Here is a 17696-nt window from a genome sequence, read left to right as displayed (position 1 = left end):
TGTTGGTAGTAGAACTCTAATGATGATGTTGGTAGAAGACCTCTAATGATGATGTTGGTAGAAGAACTCTAATGATGATGTTGGTAGTAGAACTCTAATGATGATGTTGGTAGTAGACCTCTAATGATGATGTTGGTAGTAGACCTCTAATGCAAGTATCGTTTATCGTTAAAAAGAGAGGAACAAAACGTATTAAGTTTTAGACAACTCATTGTATACAAACTGAGGAAGAAACGTTTTTCAGTATTGATTATTCTCTAGGCTGATGCAAGTGATTGAAACATTGAATAAATTGGATAGAGGGGTGCCCAGCGTGAATGCTTCTCTTTCTTTGGTTTAATCACGTGACCGGAGCGTAATGTCTTCAACCTTTAACTTAAGTGGGCGCCAACGATACCTACGGCAAATGATGGTTGCCATAGTAACCAGAAAATCCGAGAAACGTTCGTTAAACCGTTATTTTTTGTCGCATTCCAAACCAGCTAGATATAGCTATCAGCTAGATACAGCTACCAGCTAGATACAGCTACCAGCTAAATACAGCTACCAGATAGATATAGCTACCAGCTAGATATAGCTACCAGCTAGATACAGAGCAGCTATCAGCTAAAGCAAGAACTAGGTAAGTTCCAAGAATATTTAACATGACAAGACTGGGTTAATGTGACATCACCAGTTAGTTTAGTGGGCTATGTTGGTTTTACCATTTAGTTTAGTGGGCTATGTTGGTGTCACCACTTAGTTTAGTGGGCTATGTTGGTGTCACCACTTAGTTTAGTGGGCTATGTTGGTGTCACCACTTAGTTTAGTGGGCTATGTTGGTGTCACCACCTAGTTTAGTGGGCTATGTTGGTGTCACCAGTTAGTTTAGTGGGCTATGTTGGTTTTACCATTTAGTTTAGTGGGCTATGTTGGTGTCACCACTTAGTTTAGTGGGCTATGTTGGTGTCACCACTTAGTTTAGTGGGCTATGTTGGTGTCACCACTTAGTTTAGTGGGCTATGTTGGTGTCACCACCTAGTTTAGTGGGCTATGTTGGTGTCACCACTTAGTTTAGTGGGCTATGTTGGTGTCACCACTTAGTTTAGTGGGCTATGTTGGTGTCACCACTTAGTTTAGTGGGCTATGTTGGTGTCACCACTTAGTTTAGTGGGCTATGTTGGTGTCACCACTTAGTTTAGTGGGCTATGTTGGTGTCACCACTTAGTTTAGTGGGCTATGTTGGTGTCACCACTTAGTTTAGTGGGCTATGTTGGTGTCACCACTTAGTTTAGTGGGCTATGTTGGTGTCACCACTTAGTTTAGTGGGCTATGTTGGTGTCACCACTTAGTGAGCTATGTTGGTTTCACCACTTAGGTGTGAGGGCTATGTTGGTGTCACTAATCGGTTTAGTTTTTTTAATCCTTATTTTAACCTTATTGTTTAATATTTACTGCTTTTTAAAAGTGTTTGTTTTTTTACAGTTTTATTTTTATTGTTTTCTTTTAGTATATTATATTTTTTTTTATTGTTTATTTGTATTTTTATTGTATTTTGTTTCATTTTTATATTTGTTATTTTAAAAATTGTTGTATTTTTAACTGCTTTAGTTTTATTATTTGTTTTTGTTATTAATTTTTTTTAAATTTTCGTTTATTTTTTATTGTTTATTTTTATAGTTTATTTTTTTCTTTATTGTTTTTTGTTTATTTTTTGTTGATTGCCTATTGTTTATTTTTAATATTTATTGTTACTGTTCATCTTTATTGTTAATTTTTCTTATTTACTAGCCGTCTGTAAAGGATCATGACTTGTGTGTTTATTAAGCAGCTTATACCTGGGGTTGCTCGGGTTTTGGAAATATATTACTTTTTACCCAAACATAAACGCAACCACAAAAACAAACATATACATAAACGCAAACACAAACACAAAAACACAAAACACAAAAAACAAAAACAAACATAAACACAAACACGAACAAAAGCACAAACCCAAACCCAACAATTAACGCAAACACAAACACAAAAACAAACGCAAACACATCGCGAAACGCAAACAAAAACGTAAACGCAATAAAAAAACACATAATCTCAAACAGAACCGCAAACAAAAAAGCAAACACAAAAGCAAACACAAACACAAACGTAAACACAAACAAAAATAAAACAACTCAATTTCAAAAGCAAAACCTAACGCAAACAAAATCGCAAACACAACGCATACACAAACGCAAACACAAACCTAAGGCCCGTGTTTTATCTACACCATTGCACTTTATCAATCCACGCTAATTATATAATTTTTTTTCTCAACACTAAGTATCCCCCCCCCCCCCCGATGTTTTTTTTAAAGGGAAGTAATTTTTTTTTGGATCTATCTAAAGAAGTCATTGGCAAGGGAAGTAACTGGCAATAAAAGAACAAAGTGAAGTAATTAGTACACGTTTTAATTTTTGTGAAGGATGTTACATATTCTTTGACTTTGTTTATTCCACATAACTTTAATGAAAATTATACGTTTGGGAAATGAAATTTATTTTAAATACACTGATATTATTTTTTAAAAATTATTAATTTAGGTAATAAAAGCTTTAGGTGTATTACACTATAGCGATCAAGTCGAGTTTTTTTACATGTCTCTATGTCAAGGATCCGGCCACATAAAGAGCCACAGAATCCGTTTGAGCTTTATATATATCAGATTTATTTATTTTTGTTTTATTGTTTATTTGTTTTGTTTAATTTTATTATTTGTTTTGCTTATTTTATTTAATTATTGTTAATGTTTAGCTTGATTATTTATGGTTTATATTGTGTTTATTTTTTTTTCTTTATTAATTTTTTAAAAATGTAATAGTTTTCTTTTTTTTTTTGTTTATTTACATTTTCAATTTTTAATTATTATTATTTTTTTTTTGCTTATTTTTTAGATTTATTTTTTGGTTTACTTTTATTGTTTATTGTTTAATTTTGTAATTTTTATTGTTTACGTTTATTGCTTATTTAATGATTTTTACTTGTTTTGTTTGTGTTTATTGTTTATTTTTATTTTGTATTTGTTTATTTTTATTATTTTGTTTATTATTTTATTGTTTACTTATATTGTTCATTGTTTAGTTTTATTTTTTATTTATTTATTTTTTAAATGTTTACATTTTTAAAATTCAGAAACCCTCGCACGATGAGCAACGCCGTGTCCCCGGCTCCGCCCACAGAAGCACGTGACCTAAAAGGCGAGGTGAGCTGGATGTGCAAGACCAGCCTCTGCCTGACGCTAGTTGCCATCGTGGTCCACACTGTGGGGGTCGCCTGCCCCTACTGGTTGACGGGGGTACTCCCCAACAACGATAAAATTTACATAGGTAACTTTGTTTTTGTGGGTGCCGCCTGAGCACAGTGTATGAGTAATGTTAGCCGTGGAGCCAACACTTGATTGCTGAATACCATGACTCAGAGGCGTAGAGAGGGGGGGGGGGTGCGGACCGCACCGGGTGACACCATTTAGGGGGGTGACACCAAGGCAAAAAAATATATATAGAGAAAAATTTGAGGGGGGGGGGGGGTGCAAATCGAAAGTTTGAGGGGGAGAGGGGGGGGGGGGTTCAAATCGAAAATTGAAAGTTTGTCCCCGGGAAGAGTCTCTGGGGGGGGGGGGGGGGGTGTGACACCATTAAGTGTCGCACCGGGTGAAACCCGACCTCGCTACGCCACTGCCGTGACTTACGTACTGCCCAAAGCTAGATGATGACATGCTAATTACCACGACTACAGCTAGAAAACGAGTGTCTAATTACCACAACTACATCTAAAACGAGTGTCTAATTACCACGACTACATCTAAAACGAGTGTCTAATTACTATGACTACATCTCAAACGAGTGTCTAATTACCACGACTACATCTAAAACGAGTGTCTAATTACCACGACTACATCTAAAACGAGTGTCTAATTACCACGACTACATCTAAAACGAGTGTCTAATTACCACGACTACATCTGAAACGAATGTGTCTAATTACCACGACTACATCTAAAACGCGTGTCTAATTTCCACGACTACATCTAAAACGCGTGTCTAATTTCCACGACTACATCTAAAACGAGTATCTAATTACCACGACTACATCTAAAACGAGTGTCTAATTACCACGACTACATCTAAAACGAGTGTCTAATTACCACGACTACATCTAAAACGAGTGTCTAATTACCACGACTACATCTAAAACGAGTATCTAATTACCACGACTACATCTAAAACGCGTGTCTAATTACCATGACTACATCTAAAACGAGTGTCTAATTACCACGACTACATCTAAAAGGAGTGTCTAATTACCACGACTACATCTAAAACGAGTGTCTAATTGCCACGACTACAATTAAAACGAGTATCTAATTACCACGACTACATCTAAAACGAGTGTCTAATTACCATGACTACATCTAAAACGCGTGTCTAATTACCACGACTACATTTAAAACGAGTGTCTAATTACCACGACTACATCTAAAACGAGTATCTAATTACCACGACTACATCTAAAACGAGTGTCTAATTACCATGACTACATCTAAAACGAGTGTCTAATTACCATGACTACATCTAAAACGAGTGTCTAATTACCACGACTACATCTAAAACGAGTGTCTAATTACCATGACTACATCTAAAACGAGTGTCTAATTACCATGACTACATCTAAAACGAGTGTCTAATTACTATGACTACATCTAAAACGCGTGTCTAATTACCATCATTGCAGGTTTGTTCCAGGGTTGTACAGAGCAGACTGGCTGTCAGTCAAAGTCAGAACGTGAGTACATCACATGTTGGTACCTCACTGTTGGCTCTTATCTCACAAATGGCCCTTGTCTCACACATGTTGGCCCTTATCTCACACATATTGGCCCTTATCTCACACATGTTGGCCCTTATCTCACACATGTTGGCCCTTATCTCACACATGTTGGCCCTTATCTCACACATGTTGGCCCTTATCTCACACATGTTGGCCCTTATCTCACACATGTTGGCATTTATCTCACACATGTTGGCCCTTATCTCACACATGTTGGCATTTATCTCACACATGTTGGCCCTTATCTCACACATGTTGGCATTTATCTCACACATGTTGGCCCTTATCTCACACATGTTAGCCCTTATCTCACACATGGCCCTTATCTCACACATGTTGGCCCTTATCTCACACATGTTGGCCCTTATCTCACACATGTTGGCCCTTATCTCACACATGTTGGCCCTTATCTCACACATGTTGGCCCTTATCTCACACATGTTGGCATTTATCTCACACATGTTGGCCCTTATCTCACACATGTTGGCATTTATCTCACACATGTTGGCCCTTATCTCACACATGTTGGCATTTATCTCACACATGTTGGCCCTTATCTCACACATGTTGGCCCTTATCTCACACATGGCCCTTATCTCACACATGTTGGCCCTCATCTCACACATGTTGGCCCTTATCTCACACATGGCCCTTATCTCACACATGTTAGCCCATATCTCACACATGTTGGCCCTTATCTCACACATGTTGGCCCTTATCTCACACATGTTGGCCCTTATCTCACACATGTTGGCCCTTATCTCACACATGTTGGCCCTTATCTCACACATGTTAGCCCTTATCTCACACATGTTGGCCCTTATCTCACACATGTTAGCCCTTATTTCACACATGTTGGCCCTTATCTCACACATGTTGGCCCTTATCTCACACATGTTGGTACCTCACTGTTGGCCCTTATCTCACACATGTTGGCCCTTACCTCACACATGTTGGCCCTTATCTCACACATGGCCCGTATCTCACACATGTTGGCCATTATCTCACACATGGCCCTTATCTCACACATGTTGGCCCTTATCTCACACATGTCGGCCCTTATATCACTCTTGTTGGCCCTTATCTCACACATGTTGGCCCTTATCCCACACAAGTTGGCCCTTATCGCACTCATGTTGGCCCTTTCACAAATGTTGACCTTTACTTCACACATGTTGGCCCTTATCTCACACATGTTGGCCCTTATCTCATACATGGCTCTTATCTCACACATGTTGGCCCTTTCACAAATGTTGGCCCTTATCTAACATGTTGGCCCTTGATGATCGCTAAACTTATTTATTCTCAGAGCAACTTATTTGTTTGTGTAACTCTCATGTTTCAGCCCTCGAATGGCAGAAGGCTGCGGCCGCCCTCGCAGTACTCGCTGAGGTCTGCTCATGTTTAGCCGCCGTCTCTATGGTTACACACATCTGGCTCTCCTGCAGCAAACATTGGAGGGGGCGCCTCAAGATGGCTGCCGTGATTTCTTCTTACCTAGCTGGTGAGTTTGGTCTAGACATGATTGTGCTGGTGAGTTTGGTCTAGACATGATTGTGCTGGTGAGTTTGGTCTAGACATGATTGTGCTGGTGAGTTTGGTCTAGACATGATTGTGCTGGTGAGTTTGGTCTAGACATGATTGTGCTGGTGAGTTTGGTCTAGACATGATTGTGCTGGTGAGTTTGGTCTAGACATGATTGTGCTGGTGAGTTTGGTCTAGACATGATTGTGCTGGTGAGTTTGGTCTAGACATGATTGTGCTGGTGAGTTTGGTATAGACATGATTGTGCTGGTGAGTTTGGTCGAGACATGATTGTGCTGGTGAGTTTGGTCGAGACATGATTGTGCTGGTGAGTTTGGTCTAGACATGATTGTGCTGGTGAGTTTGGTCTAGACATGATTGTGCTGGTGAGTTTGGTCTAGACATAACTGTGCTGGTGAGTTTGGTCTAGACATGATTGTACTGGTGAGTTTGGTCTAGACATGATTGTGCTGTTGAGTTTGGTCTAGACATGATTGTACTGGTGAGTTTGGTCTAGGCATGATTGTACTGACTGGTGAGTTTGGTCTAGACATGATTGTGCTGGTGAGTTTGGTCTAGACATGATTGTGCTGGTGAGTTTGGTCTAGACATGATTGTGCTGGTGAGTTTGGTCTAGACATGATTGTGCTGGTGAGTTTGGTCTAGACATGATTGTGCTGGTGAGTTTGGTCTAGACATGATTGTGCTGGTGAGTTTGGTCTAGACATGATTGTGCTGGTGAGTTTGGTCTAGACATGATTGTGCTGGTGAGTTTGGTCTAGACATGATTGTACTGGTGAGTTTGGTCTAGACATGATTGTACTGGTGAGTTTGGTCTAGGCATGATTGTACTGACTGGTGAGTTTGGTCTAGACATGATTGTGATGGTGAGTTTGGTCTAGACATGATTGTGCTGGTGAGTTTGGTCTAGACATGATTGTGCTGGTGAGTTTGGTCTAGACATGATTGTGCTGGTGAGTTTGACCTAGACATGATTGTGCTGGTGAGTTTGGTCTAGACATGATTGTGCTGGTGAGTTTGGTCTAGACATGATTGTGCTGGTGAGTTTGGTCTAGACATGATTGTGCTGGTGAGTTTGGTCTAGACATGATTGTGCTGGTGAGTTTGGTCTAGACATGATTGTGCTGGTGAGTTTGGTCTAGACATGATTGTGCTGGTGAGTTTGGTCTAGACATGATTGTGCTGGTGAGTTTGGTCTAGACATTATTGTGCTGGTGAGTTTGGTCTAGACATGATTGTGCTGGTGAGTTTGGTCTAGACATGATTGTGCTGGTGAGTTTGGTCTAGACATGATTGTGCTGGTGAGTTTGGTCTAGACATGATTGTGCTGGTGAGTTTGGTCTAGACATGATTGTGCTGGTGAGTTTGGTCTAGACATGATTGTGCTGGTGAGTTTGGTCTAGACATGATTGTGCTGGTGAGTTTGGTCTAGACATGATTGTGCTGGTGAGTTTGGTCTAGACATGATTGTGCTGGTGAGTTTGGTCTAGACATGATTGTGCTGGTGAGTTTGGTCTAGACATGATTGTGCTGGTGAGTTTGGTCTAGACATGATTGTGCTGGTGAGTTTGATCTAGACATGATTGCCGTGATTTCTTCTTACCTAGCTGGTGAGTTTGGTCTAGACATGATTGTGCTGGTGAGTTTGGTCTAGACATGATTGTGCTGGTGAGTTTGGTCTAGACATGATTGTGCTGGTGAGTTTGGTCTAGACATGATTGTGCTGGTGAGTTTGGTCTAGACATGATTGTGCTGGTGAGTTTGATCTAGACATGATTGCCGTGATTTCTTCTTACCTAGCTGGTGAGTTTGGTCTAGACATGATTGTGCTGGTGAGTTTGGTCTAGACATGATTGTGCTGGTGAGTTTGGTCTAGACATGATTGTGCTGGTGAGTTTGGTCTAGACATGATTGTGCTGGTGAGTTTGGTCTAGACATGATTGTGCTGGTGAGTTTGGTCTAGACATGATTGTGCTGGTGAGTTTGATCTAGACATGATTGCCGTGATTTCTTCTTACCTAGCTGGTGAGTTTGGTCTAGACATGATTGTGCTGGTGAGTTTGGTCTAGACATGATTGTGCTGGTGAGTTTGATCTAGACATGATTGCCGTGATTTCTTCTTACCTAGCTGGTGAGTTTGGTCTCTCGTGCTGTTGCCCGCCCCCAATGACTGTTTGTCCGCTTCGACACACCTGCGGGGCGGTTGTCCAGTTAGCCCTCTTAGTGGGTCAAGAGATGACGCCATAAGCCGTTCGTTGGTCACCGGTCTGCCTTACACACCAGATCCGTGCCACGCCCGTGTGTGTTGTCCAGTCTAGCCGACACGAGGCTGCCATCTTCATCACACGCCAGGTCCAGCGCCACACACTGAAGGCTTGCCGAGGCACGTCTCTCCGCCAACCTGACTGGGTGTTTAAACAACAAACAATTCCTACACTAAACACAAACTAAACACATATGGTTCCATGGGGACCTATGAAAAACAAAAAAAATTAACTAAGCTACACTAGCCCTAGCAAAAAAACAAAAATTTAACTAGACTAAAGCACTGACCCCACTGTGCTTCCAATTTGTAAGCCCTGCTAGGGGGGGGGGATAACTAAAATCTACCCTTCTAGACTATTCTAACTACTGTCCGGTCAGTGCAAGCCCGGCTAAACCCAGACTGGTTAATAACCTTAACCTTAGTCTAAAGAAAAAACAAAAAAAAACTTTAACGATTTGTTACATTTATTAAATGGAACCAATCATAAAATTGTAAAAAAATTAATATAAAAAACTACAGACACTACCAAACAACACAGGCTTTAACATGACAAAACAATATATACAAAACAACATACACAAAACACCCAGCCAAGTTGCACAAGCAACATCACTGCAAGCACGAGGTGTCCACACAGAAACTGACCCGATCTACATCTCGCCTCGGGTCAAAAAGAAAGAAATTATTCGAGCGGTCAGTTTTTTTATACTGACCGCTTCGAGCAGAAGGGGAAACCCCGTAGCCGCTGTCCAGTGGACCATTCACGCCCACAATAAAATAATACAAAATAAATAATCCATTCACCCGCTCACATTAATAAAAAGCATTAGTCGCTAAAATACGTTAGAGACTTCATATTATTTACAATGTACCGAAGCGAATTATTTCTACCCTGTGGTGTCAAGCTGAATCTAGGTTTAACAAGGTGTTTTTACTACACGAATCCTGAGTTGACTCAAGGTGTTTATATTACACGAATCTGTTACACGAATCCTGAGTTGACTCAAGGTGTTTGTATTACAGGTATCCTGAGTTGACTCAAGGTGTTTGTGTTACAGGTATCCTGAGTTGACTCAAGGTGTTTGTGTTACAGGTATCCTGAGTTGACTCAAGGTGTTTGTGTTACACGAATCTGTTACACGAATCCTGAGTTGACTCAAGGTGTTTGTATTACAGGTATCCTGAGTTGACCCAAGGTGTTTGTATTACAGGTATCCTGAGCCTGGCTACCGTGTCGCTACTGGGCAAGAATCGTGGCAACCTGCTGCCCATCACGCTGGACGTTGGCTGGGCGTTTGTCCTTGCTGCACTTGGGGACATTCTTTTTTTCCTAGCAGCGTCTCTCTTGGCATTTGACTTTGTTTTTTAAGTCAGGTCAAGGTCGCCTGACATAGTTCAAGGACATCTTAAGGCTGTAAGACATGGACCATTCGACTGACATTACTCCAATAAAAAGGATAGTAAGAACGACGAAGAAGAGACTGACATTGTCAAGTTCCACGACATCACAGTCATATTTAATTTCAACGACATCACAGTCATATTTAATTTCCACGACATCACAGTCATATTTAATTTCAACGACATCACAGTCATACTTAATTTCCACATTTTCAAATGTAGAGCTTCTTCAACATTCAGGACAACCTCAAGGTTATATTCGATCACAAAGGCATTTATGGCATTTTCAACCAAAAGGCGATGATCAACATCAAAGGTAGTTGTTAACTCGAATACATCTACACCAATACGAACATTTGAGGAGCTCTTGCTACAAGAAGCCAAATTATAACAGGTCGATACTTGGCAAAATTTGTTGCATCAAAAGATTAAACACACGAGCTTAACTGTCCTGTTGTGTCAGTATAATTCAGATTTTTTTCCCAAGTTTTCTTTAACTTGCTTTCGCGTCTGTTTTTCCAATCAAATCTTGCGATCGAAATTTCGGGCACTTCCCAGTTAGCTAGCGCGCTGAAATTTTCAGGGAAGCTTTGTTTCCGATGACAATACAATATTCAATTGATCCATGGAAACATTTTATTGATCATTTTAGACCGCTATATATTTCTAAAACAAAAACGTGGGGAAAAGGGGACATAACCCAGTAATTGTAATTTGATGAAAACAAGATTCGGTACTCTCCCTCTTTTGGCTTACTGAGTAGTGTTCACGTGGTGTTTGTGTACAAACAACCGGAACAACTGGTGGCCAGTATGGGGGAGACGATATGGTCGAGTGGTTGGGCACACGATTGCTAACCCACTCGACACGGGTTCAAGGCACGTGTTTTTTACGAGTTGTCTTCGTTTACCCAAAAAAAGTGAATGCGAAAAGATAAAATCGATAGCAAGATTTTAATGCAAACAAACAGACAAAGACTAAAAAGTAGAAAATAATTATCATTAAAAAAGTTAAAAAAAACCCACGTTTTCTGATTGAACTAAAAAGTAGAAAATAAATGCTATAGGCCCTACATCACAATAATGCAAGCGATCACTCTACTTTAAGCGATGAAAAACGTTTAACGCATTATAAAGCTAATTTTCTGTCGGCTATAGCTTTAGCGATACGTCCGTTTACTTTTTTTTGGGTTTCAACACTATTATTAATTCTAATTTGAGTATACAAAAAATTTCTCTAGATCTACAGATAAGCTGTCGGAGGAATGGAAATTCCTAGATCTAAAATCTAGGTCAAACCAAAATTAATTAGTTAAAAATAAAAACCACTATAAAATCACAATAAATTATTGAGTTTCTTTAATAAACTATGTTAGTCCTTAAATATTTGGTATAAATCTTTGCTTTTTAGCTTCAAGGATCATTTAATACGAGAATACATAGGATTTATCTATCTAGGATCTAGATCTAGAGCTACGGAAAAACTAGACTTAAGCCAGCCGTAGATTCTACATCTAGATCTAGCTCTATCTAGATCTAAAATCTATGCCAATAATGATTTTCTATACTAAAAAATCAAATGAGTCACTTTTTTATGTTTTGAATACCTTTACTAGATAAGTGACTCACACTTTTATTTTTAGTTATTTAAATAGTTGTTCATCATTATACATAATTCAAAAATATTTTATAATCTCCTTTGCATTATTTCATAAAAGCTTGTTATTTAAAAGTATTTTACGCATTTTCACAAGGTTTTATTTAACTTGCTCTGTCTGTCTGTCGTCCTTTTGTCGTCAGAGATCGAAACGAGTGAGCGAAATTTCGAGCAATTTTAACCGACCAATTTCTCTGAAATTCGGCACATGGGTCAAGACCCAAAGATAATGAAATCTGTAATTAAATTTTAATTAATTGGATGCCTAATTAATTTTTGTTTGAATTAATTAAATTTTTCTGAAATTAGTTCGCTGTTCGTCTACTAGTCCGCACTATTATACGCGCATAGACATATTCATTTAGTGCGCAATTGTTTTTAGTCATGAAACTCTATTGTATTAAAAAAAAACTAAATGCTGAAAAAATACTGTATAATGATACACTACTCTTTAAATAACAAAAAGAAAATATATTAGTAGACTGTATCACAAAATTTTAAATGATTTATTTAATCTATTTCCTAATTTAGTAATTTAACCATGTATTGCAAAGTGTATCCATTGTGAGACAATAGATGACACAAAAATATGCTCAAACTCATTTCGGGCCTGATGTAATCGTGTCTAAAAAACATCTTCATCTCATTTTTTTTCTTCTCTGAGGCAGGGGGACGGTAAAGTGGATGACATGCATATAGTAAAAAAAAACCTCGACTTGATCGCAATTGTATTATATTTTTAAAGTGTTCATTTTAGTACTAAAATCGAAATTGATGATTTAAAAGCTCTATTTTGATCATTTTCACACTAAATTTTCATTTTTCAACTTATCATTTTGATTGACGTAATGTGAAAAAACAAAAACAGAATTAAACTAAAATGTTACCCTTTGCAAAAATTCCAATTTGGTTTGAACAAGTATATAAATTACGTCCCTTTGTACCAATTACATAATATATGACTTACAAAAAAAGTACTTTAAAAAAAGTTTGTTTCGATGTTTGTGTTTGCCGTTTTGTTTATGTTTGCGTTTGTGTTTTTGTTTGCGTTTCCGTTTGTTTGTGTTTATGTTTACGTTTTTTTAATTTTGTGTTTGTGTTTGTTTGTGTGGTTATGTGTGTGCTTGTGTTTGCGTTGTCGTTTGCTTTTGTATTTGTGTTTTGGTTTTTGTTGGTTGTGGTTAGTGTTAAGTTTAAAGTTAGAGTTGGGTTTAGGGTTATTTGTTCTTTTGTCAAACGCCCATGCCGGGTATATGCTTTTTAATAAAAACAAGTCATGGTCCTTTACAGATAGCTTTTTCATAGAGGCCAGTGCAGGGCCTGACCGGGACGGCTAGTATAAGTATATTCGAGAAAGTTTATTTCCCAAGTATTCAATCAATACATAACGCAGACTGCACGAATTCAAAAGAGACCGCGCAATTTCACTGATGTACTGCGCGTGGGACGGAGTGGTCTAGCGGTAGAGAGCTGGACTGCAAACCCCTAAGTCTCGAGTTCGAATCGGGGTTCAAGTCAGTAGACCGTCCCTGAGTCCACCCAACTCTGATGGGTACCTAACTTACGTTAGGGAAAGTAAAGGCCACTGGGCATAGTGCTGGCCATACTATCTCTTCATATGCCGAGGTCACAGAAACAAGTGAACTCTACTTCACTTGCTCCAAAGACCGCCAGGTTTGAAAAGGGAACTGACTGCGCGTGCTGGAGACATGTTCTACACCAGTGATCTGCGAGCGCGCACCGTTTAGTGTGAGTGCTAACTCGGCGCAGCAAAGAAGGCGTTACACTAGTGGAATTGGGAGTGGATGTAGTGTAAACTAGACGGAACGCAATACATGCACCATCGTACACCCTACCGGCGGGCAGATTGGTGGCAACTCTTTTACACTTGGGTTCAGTTTGTCCAAGTTATCGAATTTTATAATAGCTAGAACTGGTAAGGCAGCCATTTAAACTGTGCCATACACTACAGATATCAAGGCTATACTTTAACGTTTAACCATTTAGAGTCTAGATAGTAGAAACCAGGTGTCTAGATATAAAGCTAGAACTAGATCTATATGTAGAACTAGAACTAAGGATTGTTGTTAATTTTCTACTTAAAATATGAATTTAATACATTCGAGTTTATTAATGCATATTTCAGTGGTCAAATAAACCATGGTTTATAGTGACCAATGTTTACGAAACTCAACAAACATTACTGGACAACTCCCAATACTGGGAGGTTACCCTCTATTGCTCTATAGATCCAACAATTCCTGCCGAAAGTTGATATAGTCCGTGTATAGCTCAAGTTGATACTACCGATTCTGTAACTTTTCTCCTTATCACACTTACTACCTGAGAAGTATTTGAAAAGAGGATCATCCAGTAGTCAATATGTGACTAAATGTCATGGTCCAGTGGTCAATATGTGACTAGTTGTCATGGTCCAGTGGTCAATAGGTGACTAATTGTCATGGTCCAGTGGTCAATAGGTGACTAATTGTCATGGTCCAGTGGTCAATATGTGACTAATTGTCATGGCCCAGTTTTCAATAGGTGACTAGTTGTCATGGTCCAGTGGTCAATATGTGACAAAATGTCATGGTCCAGTGGTCAATATGTGACTAAATGTCATGGTCCAGTGGTCAATATGTGACTAGTTGTCATGGTCCAGTGGTCAATAGGTGACTAGTTGTCATGGTCCAGTGGTCAATATGTGACTAAATGTCATGGTCCAGTGGTCAATAGGTGACTAGTTGTCATGGTCCAGTGGTCAATATGTGACTAGTTGTCATGGTCCAGTGGTCAATAGGTGACTAGTTGTCATGGTCTAGTGGTCAATATGTGACTAGATGTCATGGTCCAGTGGTCAATATGTGACTAGTTGTCATGGTCCAGTGGTCAATAGGTAACTAGTTGTCATGGTCCAGTGGTCAATATGTGACTAGTTGTCATGGTCCAGTGGTCAATATGTGACTAGATGTCATGGTCCAGTGGTCAATATGTGACTAGATGTCATGGTCCAGTGGTCAATATGTGACTAAATGTCATGGTCCAGTGGTCAATAGGTGACTAGTTGTCATGGTCCAGTGGTCAATATGTGACTAGATGTCATGGTCCAGTGGTCAATATGTGACAAAATGTCATGGCCCAGTGGTCAATAGGTGACTAGATGTCATGGTCCAGTGGTCAATAGGTGACTACTTGTCATGGTCCAGTGGTCAATAGGTGACTAGTTGTTATGGTCAAGTAGTCTGCGACCACTTTGATTTATATATATCTATAAAATTTATTTGATTCATAATGTCTGTTTGTGGGTTTGTTGCTAATCTTGTGACTCTATGTTAATCCCCTTTTAAGAATTTCGTGATTTTCATGGATTTCGTCCAAACTTTTCAGATATATTTGTCAACGATGAAAAAACAAGAATTGCTAATTTTTAAGCTAATTAGACATTCGATTTTAGTCATTATAATTCAATTAAAAAGATGACTAAATTTACTAACATAAGTGGAGATCAAACCCTAGCATTTGCTTGGCTAGCTGTCCGACGACTGCTTGGTTTTATGATTTCAATTCGATCAAGGGGTAGATAATTGTGTTATAGATTTGGCAAGCTGCTGCTTGGGTTTTCTAGCAAACATTTTTAGTTGTATGTGGTGTCAAGTTAATTTAAAACGAATTACTGAAACAAATAGGGGGGGGGGGAACCAACACTTACAGCAATGCTTAAAAATGCACCGAAAAATGAGAGAAAAAAATTTGCATTCTTTAATAAAAGAATGGACACCAGCGAGTTGACGAGATTCCTTCCATAATGTTGTTGACATGGAATAAAAACGTGCTTTTTAGATTTGGACCGTAAAAAAAAAAAAAAAAAAAAAACTTAAGCCTAAAATTAATTTAGAAATTTTATATTTTTAGAATAAATGCTATAAAAGTTGCAAATCCAGAGAACTTGAAGATAATTTGTTGAGTTTAAGGCTACATTTCTATTTATTTTCATCAAGCCTAAGTTATAACCGGATGTTTCACTTTCGTAAGACAAATATTGATTGGCTGTACAGTAACTTAGTGATCGATAACTATTTGTTTACAAAACTTTGCAGAACAAGGTTTTAAACAACAATGCAAATTCAAAACCTCATGACCTAGTTTTCTATTTTTAGCTTACAATGTGTACAATAAAATTTATGGCGGCCTATCAAATAGCAGGATGCCATTGTTTATGTCGCTATTACACGTGAAAACCAAATTGTTTTGCTTTTTTTTTAATTTTTTATTTAGTTACCGAAAATATTAAAAACATCAAATACATCCAATCTTTAGTAAAGTCCGAAAAAAAAACAGACAGGCAGGATTTTATAACCACGAGCCGACCCGCTGCGTATCATACGCCGCTATTTAGTTGTTTTATTTTCTACTTTTCAGTAATTCATAATTTGTGAATTCGACAGTACCAATGCTGCCACTGAAAATATTTGCTTTAAAACACTACCCCCCCCCCCCCCAACCCCTACCCCCCCCCCCCCACCCCCCCCCCCCGGTGAAAGCAGCCTCCTCTTATTTACCTTCTGTAAGTTTAAAATCGTTTTAAACTAAATTATCTGCCCCTAATAGCCGCCAACAAACCCGGCTCTACGATTTGTAAACATTTAGAGTGAACCACAGCTCACCAGATCATGTGTGGGTGGGGTGGGGGTGGTAGTGATAGTGATAGTGATAGAGAGGAAGAGAGGGGACTGCAAAGGCGCGCTTGCAGCTTGTTTTCTAACTGCTCCCAGAAGAGAATTATATAAATAGATATTAATTGTAACTACGCTGTGCATGATTTTTAAATTAATTTATGGACCTGTCAAATACCTTTGGGACTTTTCTCGCTGGTGTCCATTGGTCTCTCGTGAAATCTACTACTCATTTTTGAGTAGCCGGAAGTTTTCCCGAAAGCCACTTGCCCAATGACCCGAAAAATTTAACATTATAGATTACCAAATAGTCATTCTTAATCAAGTTAAATTTAAAATTTTGATAATCAAAACGTTTTTAGGCATAAAGAAAGAGAAAAAAATTATACATTACTAAGTAGTCATTATTAATTAATTTGTATTTGTTACATAAAAAGTGTATACATATTTTTTATCTATGAAACAAGACAAAGATACCATTTCGTTTATCTCAGGATTTTAAAATCAACCCCACTTTCTTTATTAGGTAATCGCTTTAACACATTGTCTAAACAAAGTGTATTAAATGGAGATTAAATATAATTGATTACTTACAGTTAGTAAATTCGCCGCCTAGACCGCGCCTCATTCTTTTGTGAAATGATCACGACACAGGATGACAAGAGATGCAAACAAACGCGCCTCTGTTGCGAGCCGCCGAGCCGACTGCACTGTGTCATAAATGCTATATAACCATCGCAACACGTCGGCTAAACAAGGTGTTCAAAACTTTCATCAAAAGAATGTAAATACACCGCTGCCAACATCACCTTACATTTATTAAAGAGTAAATTTTTTTACAGTAATTTCTCAATTTTCAAAAAATAAAAAAGCTAAATTTTAAATAATCTTAACAAATTAGTTTTTATGCATAGAATTGTGTTGATTATCGAAATCTCAAACTTCATTTGAATATGAATTGCTGTTTGGTATTCTAATTTATAAAATATTTATCATTTTTTTCGGGCAAATGGCTTTCGGGCATTCGCAGCATTCGGGCAAGTGTCCATTCGGGCATTTGTCCCATTCGGGCAAGTGTCCATTCGGGCATTTGTCCCATTCGGGCAAGTGTCCATTCGGGCATTTGTCCCATTCGGGCAAGCGCATTTGTCCTATTCGGGCAAATGGCCTTCGGGCAAATGGCGTTCGGGCAAGTGTATTTCGGTAATTTGCCTTAGACCCCTCATTTTGGTGACCAATGCTATAATTTTTTTTAAAGTCAAATTTATTGCTTTTTATTAATTTCAATGCATAATTTCAATTAGATTTAT

Source organism: Physella acuta, unplaced genomic scaffold (assembly GCF_028476545.2).
Source record: "Physella acuta isolate Inbredline_101_S28 unplaced genomic scaffold, ASM2847654v3 ptg000473l, whole genome shotgun sequence".
Taxonomy (NCBI): Eukaryota; Metazoa; Mollusca; class Gastropoda; family Physidae; genus Physella; species Physella acuta.
This window is presented reverse-complemented; position numbering follows the sequence as displayed.